At 35.7% G+C, this 7445-nt stretch overlaps 1 non-coding gene across 1 annotated transcript; it reads right to left on the bottom strand.

Annotated features, from left to right (window-relative positions):
* Positions 1-5933: 5933 nt before the first annotated feature.
* Positions 5934-6073, bottom strand: LOC132670644 (small nucleolar RNA SNORA50). The gene has a single exon (XR_009606865.1). It is a non-coding gene; the product is annotated as a small nucleolar RNA SNORA50 (small nucleolar RNA).
* Positions 6074-7445: the final 1372 nt, after the last annotated feature.

Below are 7445 nucleotides of genomic sequence, written 5' to 3'. Positions count from 1 at the left end.
TTGAAATATTATGTAGTTACTTATTTCGACTCATCCATGTATTAAATATTTTCCAGAGTGTTGACCAACTAGCAAAACTTATTGAACTAAGTGCCTTATTCATTCTAGGGTACCTCTTTACTGACTGCAGAGTAGTGAGGAAGGAATAGCCAGGAGGCAATAATCAACCTAAGATATTCTTGAAGGCACATTACCATTTTTTTTTGCACTTTGAAAATAAGGGTTATGCAGAGTTATAAGATATTCTGGGTCTAAGCAGTTACAGAGAAGCCTTTCATACTCTTTGAAAATTGTAAATAAATCACTCTACAATCCCTGTCTGAGAAAAGCATGGGTGCTTGTAAAAACAACGATGTGCATCCATTAGTGAGAAAAACAAGGTAGCAGAAGTCTAGAGCCATTCTGAGTTTAGTTTGTTTTCAAGTATCCCCCTTTTGAAATCAGCTTTAGTGAAGTATGATTTACATAAATACAGTTTTAAAGTATATAGTCAAGTGCCCTGAAAAATGTGAAGTCTTCTGAGCAAGTGCTTTTAAACACTAACCATGTACAATTAGTGGCTCTAAGTTTATACTGATAGCAATAGCATGAAAGAGAACTGAAATGTATTGAACACCTAATTCTTCTCTTATGGCTTCACATTTATTAGTTCATATCCTAAGAACAATTTTCTGGAAGAGATTATTATTCTCATTTTAATTAGTTTTAAAAATGGGGTCACAGAATACATGAATAACTTGTCCAAATTACCCAGATAGTAAGGTGGGATGGAGCATGATCTCAATCCAGACCTATCTAGCTTTAAGACCACTGTTTCTTTGTTTATGCCATATTACCCGCTGATGCACCCTGGTCACCACATTCATGCAAACACATTCTCCCCAGTTCTCATAGGAGACAAATTTTCAAAGAGTTTAAGCAAGGAGTGAGCACGGGACCACAGTGATTTCTTGGTGAAGGAGCTTAGGAAAAAGGAATACGGAAGAATGGAACTGAGAATGTGGCGCTGCCTGCGAATGGTTGGTCCAGGAGGTGACAGCGCATTAGGAGTGATGTGTAGCAGAGAATGTTGTGGTGGGGGATAGCTTTTATTCACTAAATTAAATTGAGATAGAACTAGGCTTTCTGAGCCTGCTAGTGAGTGCATAAAGGAGCAGAATTTTCAAGGACTTTAACTCCTTGAGACACAGAAGGAAAGTGGAAGCATGTTCAAGTCTTTCTTATGTTAGTACTAAGCAGACGACTGTACCAGAAATGGACAAACAGACATCAAAGAGATGAGCTGAATCCATTCTCCTTAACCCATTACTCAATCATCCTATGCCAATGGAAAATGAGTTACAGTAATATGTCAAAAATATTTAAAAATATAAAACAGACATTAGAGTATAGAGAGGTATGAATGCTTCCATTTTTAATGTGAATCTTGGACTTATGAAGATATTAAACATGTATCTGCAAGTGAATTTGGATTTCTTTCTTCCTAGTTACATTTTATATTAAGTGGTACCAAATGTCTCTAGCAGCTTTCAGCTAATTTTATATTACAGGCTGAATTAATAAGTGCATGACATGGCCACATGGGTAGTTATATAGTTAGTAATAGAATACTAAGAATTTGGATCAAGAGACCTTGATTTTATTCTATCATTTGGTGACCTAATATGCAGTGGATTGTCATCCATCTAAAATTACATGAAAAGCTCAAGCCTTTACTTGTATTCAATTTCCAGGATTTTTTTTTCTCAATTTTAGATTGAATGGAAACCTAAATTTGAGGCCTTCAATGAAGACAGGCATAATATGATGTTGCATATCTTACTATCTGAGCACTAACCATTTTAGCTACTTCCTACGCTCAGATAACTATATTTGTCTCCAATTTATATTCAAATGACACTCCTATGTCTGCCTATCTTCACCTATACAATACAACATGGACTGTCAAAAATACTCAGTTGATTTCAACTAGAAGTAAAATTATCCCTGTTTTCAGATTACATGAGCTTACATATAGAAGACTCTGAAGATTCTACCAAAAAATTGTTAGAACTAATCAACAGATTCAGGAAAATTATAGGATACAAAATCAATTCACAAAATGCAGTTGCATTTCTACACCCTAATAACAAACTACCCGAAAATTAAGAAAACAATCTCATTTATAATAGTATCAAGAAGAATAAAATACTTGGGAATAAATTTATTTAGCAAGGTGAAAAACTTGTACACTGAAAGACAATACATCAATGAAAGAAACTAAAGAAGATGCAAATAAATGGAAAGCTGTTCCATTTTCATAGGCTGGAAGACTTAATATACTTTGTTAAAACATTAACACTACCTAAAATGATTTACAGATTCAATGCTGTCTTCATTAAAACCCTGATGGTATTCTTGATGATGAATGAATATCCAAAATATATATGGAATGACAAATCAATGACCAAGAAATACAAATAATCCAAGTAAAAATGGGCAAAGACTTAAACAGACATTTCTCCAAAGAAGACAAAAAGACAACAAGTAAATAAAAAAGATGCTCAACATCACTTACCATCAGGGAAATGCAAATCAAAGCCACCAGATATCACACTTCACACTTGCTAGGATGGCTATAATAATTTTTTTTTAAAGATTACAAGTGTTAGCAAGAATATGGAGAAAGGAAATCTTTGTACACTGTGGGCACCTCTAATGGTTTAGTCACTACAGAAAACAGTATAGAGTTTCCTCAGAAAATTAAAGATAGAATGACCATATGATCAAGCAATCCCACTTCTGAGTATGCAACCAAAAGAATTGAAATCAAAATCTTGAAGAAATATCTGCACTCGCACCTTCTATGCAGAATTTTTCACAATAGCCAAAATATGGAAATGACCAAAGCACCCACTGATGGATGACTGGATAAAGAACTGTGGTTTATACATACAATGGAGTATTATTCAGCATTAAGAAAAAAATGAAATGCTACCATATGTGACAATATAGAGGAACATTGAGGACACCATTCCAAGTGAAATAAGCCAGATACAGAAAGACAAATACTGCGTGATTCCATCTAGATACCTGAGGTATTTAAAAGAGTCAAACTCACAGAGGATAGAATGGTGGTTGCCAGGGGCTGAGGGGAAGGGGAAATGAGAATTCATAAAACAAGTTCTAGAGATTTGCTGGAAAACATAGTGTCTAAAGTTAACAATACTGCATTGCAAACTTAGAAGTTTGAGTGTAAATCTCATGTTAAATGTTTTTCCTACAATAAAAAAAATTAAAAAGGAACATAGTGTTCTTAGTATAAATTAAAAAATCCAACTCTTTTATAAAACTAAGCATGCAGGGACCATATGATCTAGAAATTACATTCTTGGACATTTATCCCAAATAAATAAAAAACTATGTGTACACACGTACACACACACACACACACACACACACACACACACACACACACTGTACAAGAATGTTGACTGCAGCTTTATTTGTAATAGCCTGAACCTGGAATTTAAAAAGGTGCCTTTCAGCAGGTGAAAAGCTATAGTACACTCAAACCATGCACTATTACTCAGCTATTAAAAGAAACATGCAATAACTTGATGACCCTCCAGGGAATTATGCTGAATAGAAAAAAGAAATCTCAGAGGGCTACATATCATGATTCCATTTATATAATATTTTGAAATGACACCATTTTAGAAATGAAGGACAGATTAGTGGATGGCAGGGTTTGTGGCTGCATGGTGGACAGAAGGAAGGTAGTGGATTATTTAAGGACATACATGGGATTTCAGGGTATAGAAACTGTTCAGTATCTTTACTCTGGTAGTGGATATACAAAGTTATGCAGGTGATAAAACTATATATAACTTAATACACTTGCACATGTGCACACACACCAGTAAAACTGGGAAAATCTGAATAAAATCAGTGTATCATTATCCTGGTGTGATATTATACTATGGTTACAGTTATATAGTATTGTACAACTAGCTGTAGTGCTATAATTATAAAGTATCATTATCCTGCGATACTTTTTTTTAATGGTCATTTGTTTTTAAGAGAGAGAGAGAGAGAGAGAGACATAGTGGGAGTGGGGAAGGGGCAGAGAGAGAGGGGGACACAGAATCCAAGACAGGCTCCAGGCTCTGAGCTGTGGACACAGAGTCCCACCCAGGGCTCAAACTCATGGACTGTGAGATCACGACCTGAGTCAAAGTCAGATGCTTAACCAACTGAGCCACCCAGGTGCCCCATCCTGCTTGTGATATTATATTCTAGTTATATAGTGTCACAGAACCAGCTATAGTTACATACTGTCATTATCCTGGTTGTGATATTATACCATAGTTTTGCAAATGCTATCATTGGGGAAACAGAATCTCTGCATTACTTCTTACAATTGTATGTAATGCTACAATTATTAAATAAAAATTTCTTTAAAAATCTCTTTTTCTAAAAAAATGTTATAAAAATGTGTTAAACATATTTCAGGGGCACCTGGGTGGCTCAGTCAGTTAATTGTTCAACTTCAGCTCAGGTCATGATCTCACAGTTGGTGAGTTCGAGCCCCGCATTGGGCTCTGTGCTGACAGCTCAGAGCCTGGAGCCTGCTTCAGATTCAGCCTGCTCTGTCTCTCTCTGTCTCAAAAATAAATAAAAACATTTAAAAAAATTTTTAAAAACCATATTTAAACACATGCAAACATATGACACAGGTAAAGAAATCTTTAGCTCTTCATATGCCTAATAGGTAAACTGAAAAACACTAAGTAATTGTGATGACACCTAAATCGCCAAATCAAGTCAAGTGTGCTAGTCATTTTTCTTACTGTGCCGTAGAGTAGGTTTAAAGAGTTAGCTTCTGCCCAAGTATCAGAGCTTTAATATGAGGGATACAAAACTTCAAGAATAACATTTAAGATGAATTGCCCTGCAGCCATAGCACTAAGCATTTAGCAGTGACATGGGATGTTGTTACATTAGGTCTTTAAAATTTCCAATAAGCCCCTTTACAACAGAAAGAATCTCTCAAACTACATTATTTAACTTTCAACAGAATAAAAGCTTAGCAATTAGAAATAAATCTTCCAATCAAAACAGAAGAACATAGGGGAAGGGAAGGTAAAATAAAATAAGATAAAAACAAATAGGGAGTCAAACTTAAGAGACTCTTAACTATAGAGAACAAACAGGGTTGATGGAGGGAGGGAGGTGGGGAATGGGCTAGATGGGTGATGGACATTAAGGAGGACACTCCTTGGGATGAGCACTGTGTGTCATATGTAAGTGATGAATCACTGAATTCTACTCCTGAAACCAATACTGCACTATATGTTAACTAACTTGAATTTAAATAAAATATTGGAAGAAAAAAAGTCTACTCAAAATTTGAGGATCTTGACGGTTGTCAGAGATCAGTTCTAATTTAAAACAAAAAAATAAGGCATGCTATTCACCAAAAGATCTTTTAAAATATATAATAACTGCACTTCCAAGCTTCTTAGTTTGTGGCATTATTTCAGGCCTTCATGACCACAGAAAATGGTACATAAAATGCCTTTCATAAAGTGGCCACTGAAGAACTGCTAAATGTCTTTTTTTTTTTTTCTTAAACTCCAATCTGCCAATCAACGAAGATGAAAACAGAAGTGGAATATGCTGCTCCCAGAAAGAAGGGGAGTGACTGGTGTCAGGGAGTAACTTAAATGTGCCTTGTTTTTTATTTTTTATTTTATTAAAAATTTTTTTTAATGTTTATTTCTGAGCGAGAGAGAGACAGAGCACGAGATGGGGAGACACAGAATCCAAAGGAGGGTCCAGGCTCAGAACTGTCAGCACAGAGCCTGACCTGGAGCTCAAACTCACAAATCACAAGATCATGACCCAAACTGAAGTCTGATGCTTAACCAACTGAGCCATCCAGATGTCCCAAATGCACCTTGTTTTTAAAAGAACAGTTCAGTTGAAAGCTGAAGAGCCCCGGTAATAACAAGTCCTTATGCTCTAGCACTGTTGCTTGGCTGCTGAAGAAGCTACATAACAAGATACATCCGGTTCAAAGGCAGTGCCTTCTCAATAAAAATTTCCATTAAAAAATTCAGTCCTCTTGTTTAACAAGTCTGCTGACACATCTGCTGACCTGTCCTAACTACATTAACTATAAGCCATATTTACCCCTGCCCCTGTTCCTCCCCTAGTCTTCCCTTCAAACAAATGTGTCCTTTCATCACAGACAAGCTTTGAAAATTTTGTTTTCCTTGATACAGATCGCTTTGCTCTGTCAAACTGTAAATCAATTTAAAACACACAGCACCATCTCTTAACCTGGATTTCACATCCATGACTTATTTTTGCCTGATGGAATATTCAAATGCTGCATGGATTATGTAGATCATGGCTATTAATTTTACCTGTCAAATATTCTAGCAGTTAGAATTTGTCTGGAAGAAAAAAAATTCCTGAACATTGTTTTCTACTGTATTGCATATTTTGTGAGTTTAGTAATTAAGCTCTATCCAGGTTGCTATAAACACTTCTTTTCAAATATAAGCCTCCAAAAGAAAGATAATGATCAAAGGGGGTGAAAGGCAGGCTTTTCCCAACTGTTCACTGAACCCATCTCAAGGTTTATTAATGTGATACACATTTTCACATATCACTGTGAGTGAAAAGTTCTCATAATATTAAATAACAATGGTCACTCTAGGTGTTTTCCCTGGCTTCACAATAAAGCAGTGTCCTTACTGATATTAAATTCCCCACCCCCCACCCTGCCATATGCAAGTCTCTGAAGAAGTGGACAGTCTTGGTTCTAGAATGATTCTGAAATGATGTCATTAAAGTTAACCTACAAGCCTCAGCAGCTGTGATTCTGATGATTCAGAAAAGAAATGTGAATACAAGTAAATACAAGAGAAATCACAGACCTGGATTTTACAGTCTCCTAGCCTGATGAGCTTTTCCAGAGGATGTGGAAACTACAAACCGAAATATTTATTGAAGGGACGGGCCACATTCAGCTGGAGAGACTCTAAAAGAATATCAGTTAATTTGAAACAAATCTTCTCAAAGAAAGAGCCTCCATGCCTTGAGCCAACCCTATTACTAAAAGTGGTATTTCAAATACTTCAAGTAGGTTTGCATTTATGAGAAGGATGTCCTTTGCTCCTTCCTATGCAAATTGTAAATTCTGTTGTATATGGTGGAACATGAAAACTGGAAGAATAAGCTAAATAGTTTTTTTTTCAATAATCTTCCACTTTTATTATAGAATTAGATGTAAACTTTTACTTTTGAAAGAGAATTGCATTGAGCCTCTTTCCATCCTGATAAAAAGGGAGAAACTATTTTATCCCTTTCTTCTATACAAAGAATTTATTATTTCCAATACTGCTATAGCTTCAAATCTGAGCCCAAGTGACCTACACTGTTGTGCTGGGTTG

The sequence above is a fragment of the Panthera onca genome, chromosome B3, assembly GCF_046562875.1.
Source record: "Panthera onca isolate mPanOnc1 chromosome B3, mPanOnc1 haplotype 2, whole genome shotgun sequence".
NCBI classification, from domain to species: domain Eukaryota; kingdom Metazoa; phylum Chordata; class Mammalia; order Carnivora; family Felidae; genus Panthera; species Panthera onca.
The sequence above is the reverse complement of the archived record's forward strand: the minus strand, read 5'-3'. Positions and strand labels throughout refer to the sequence as shown.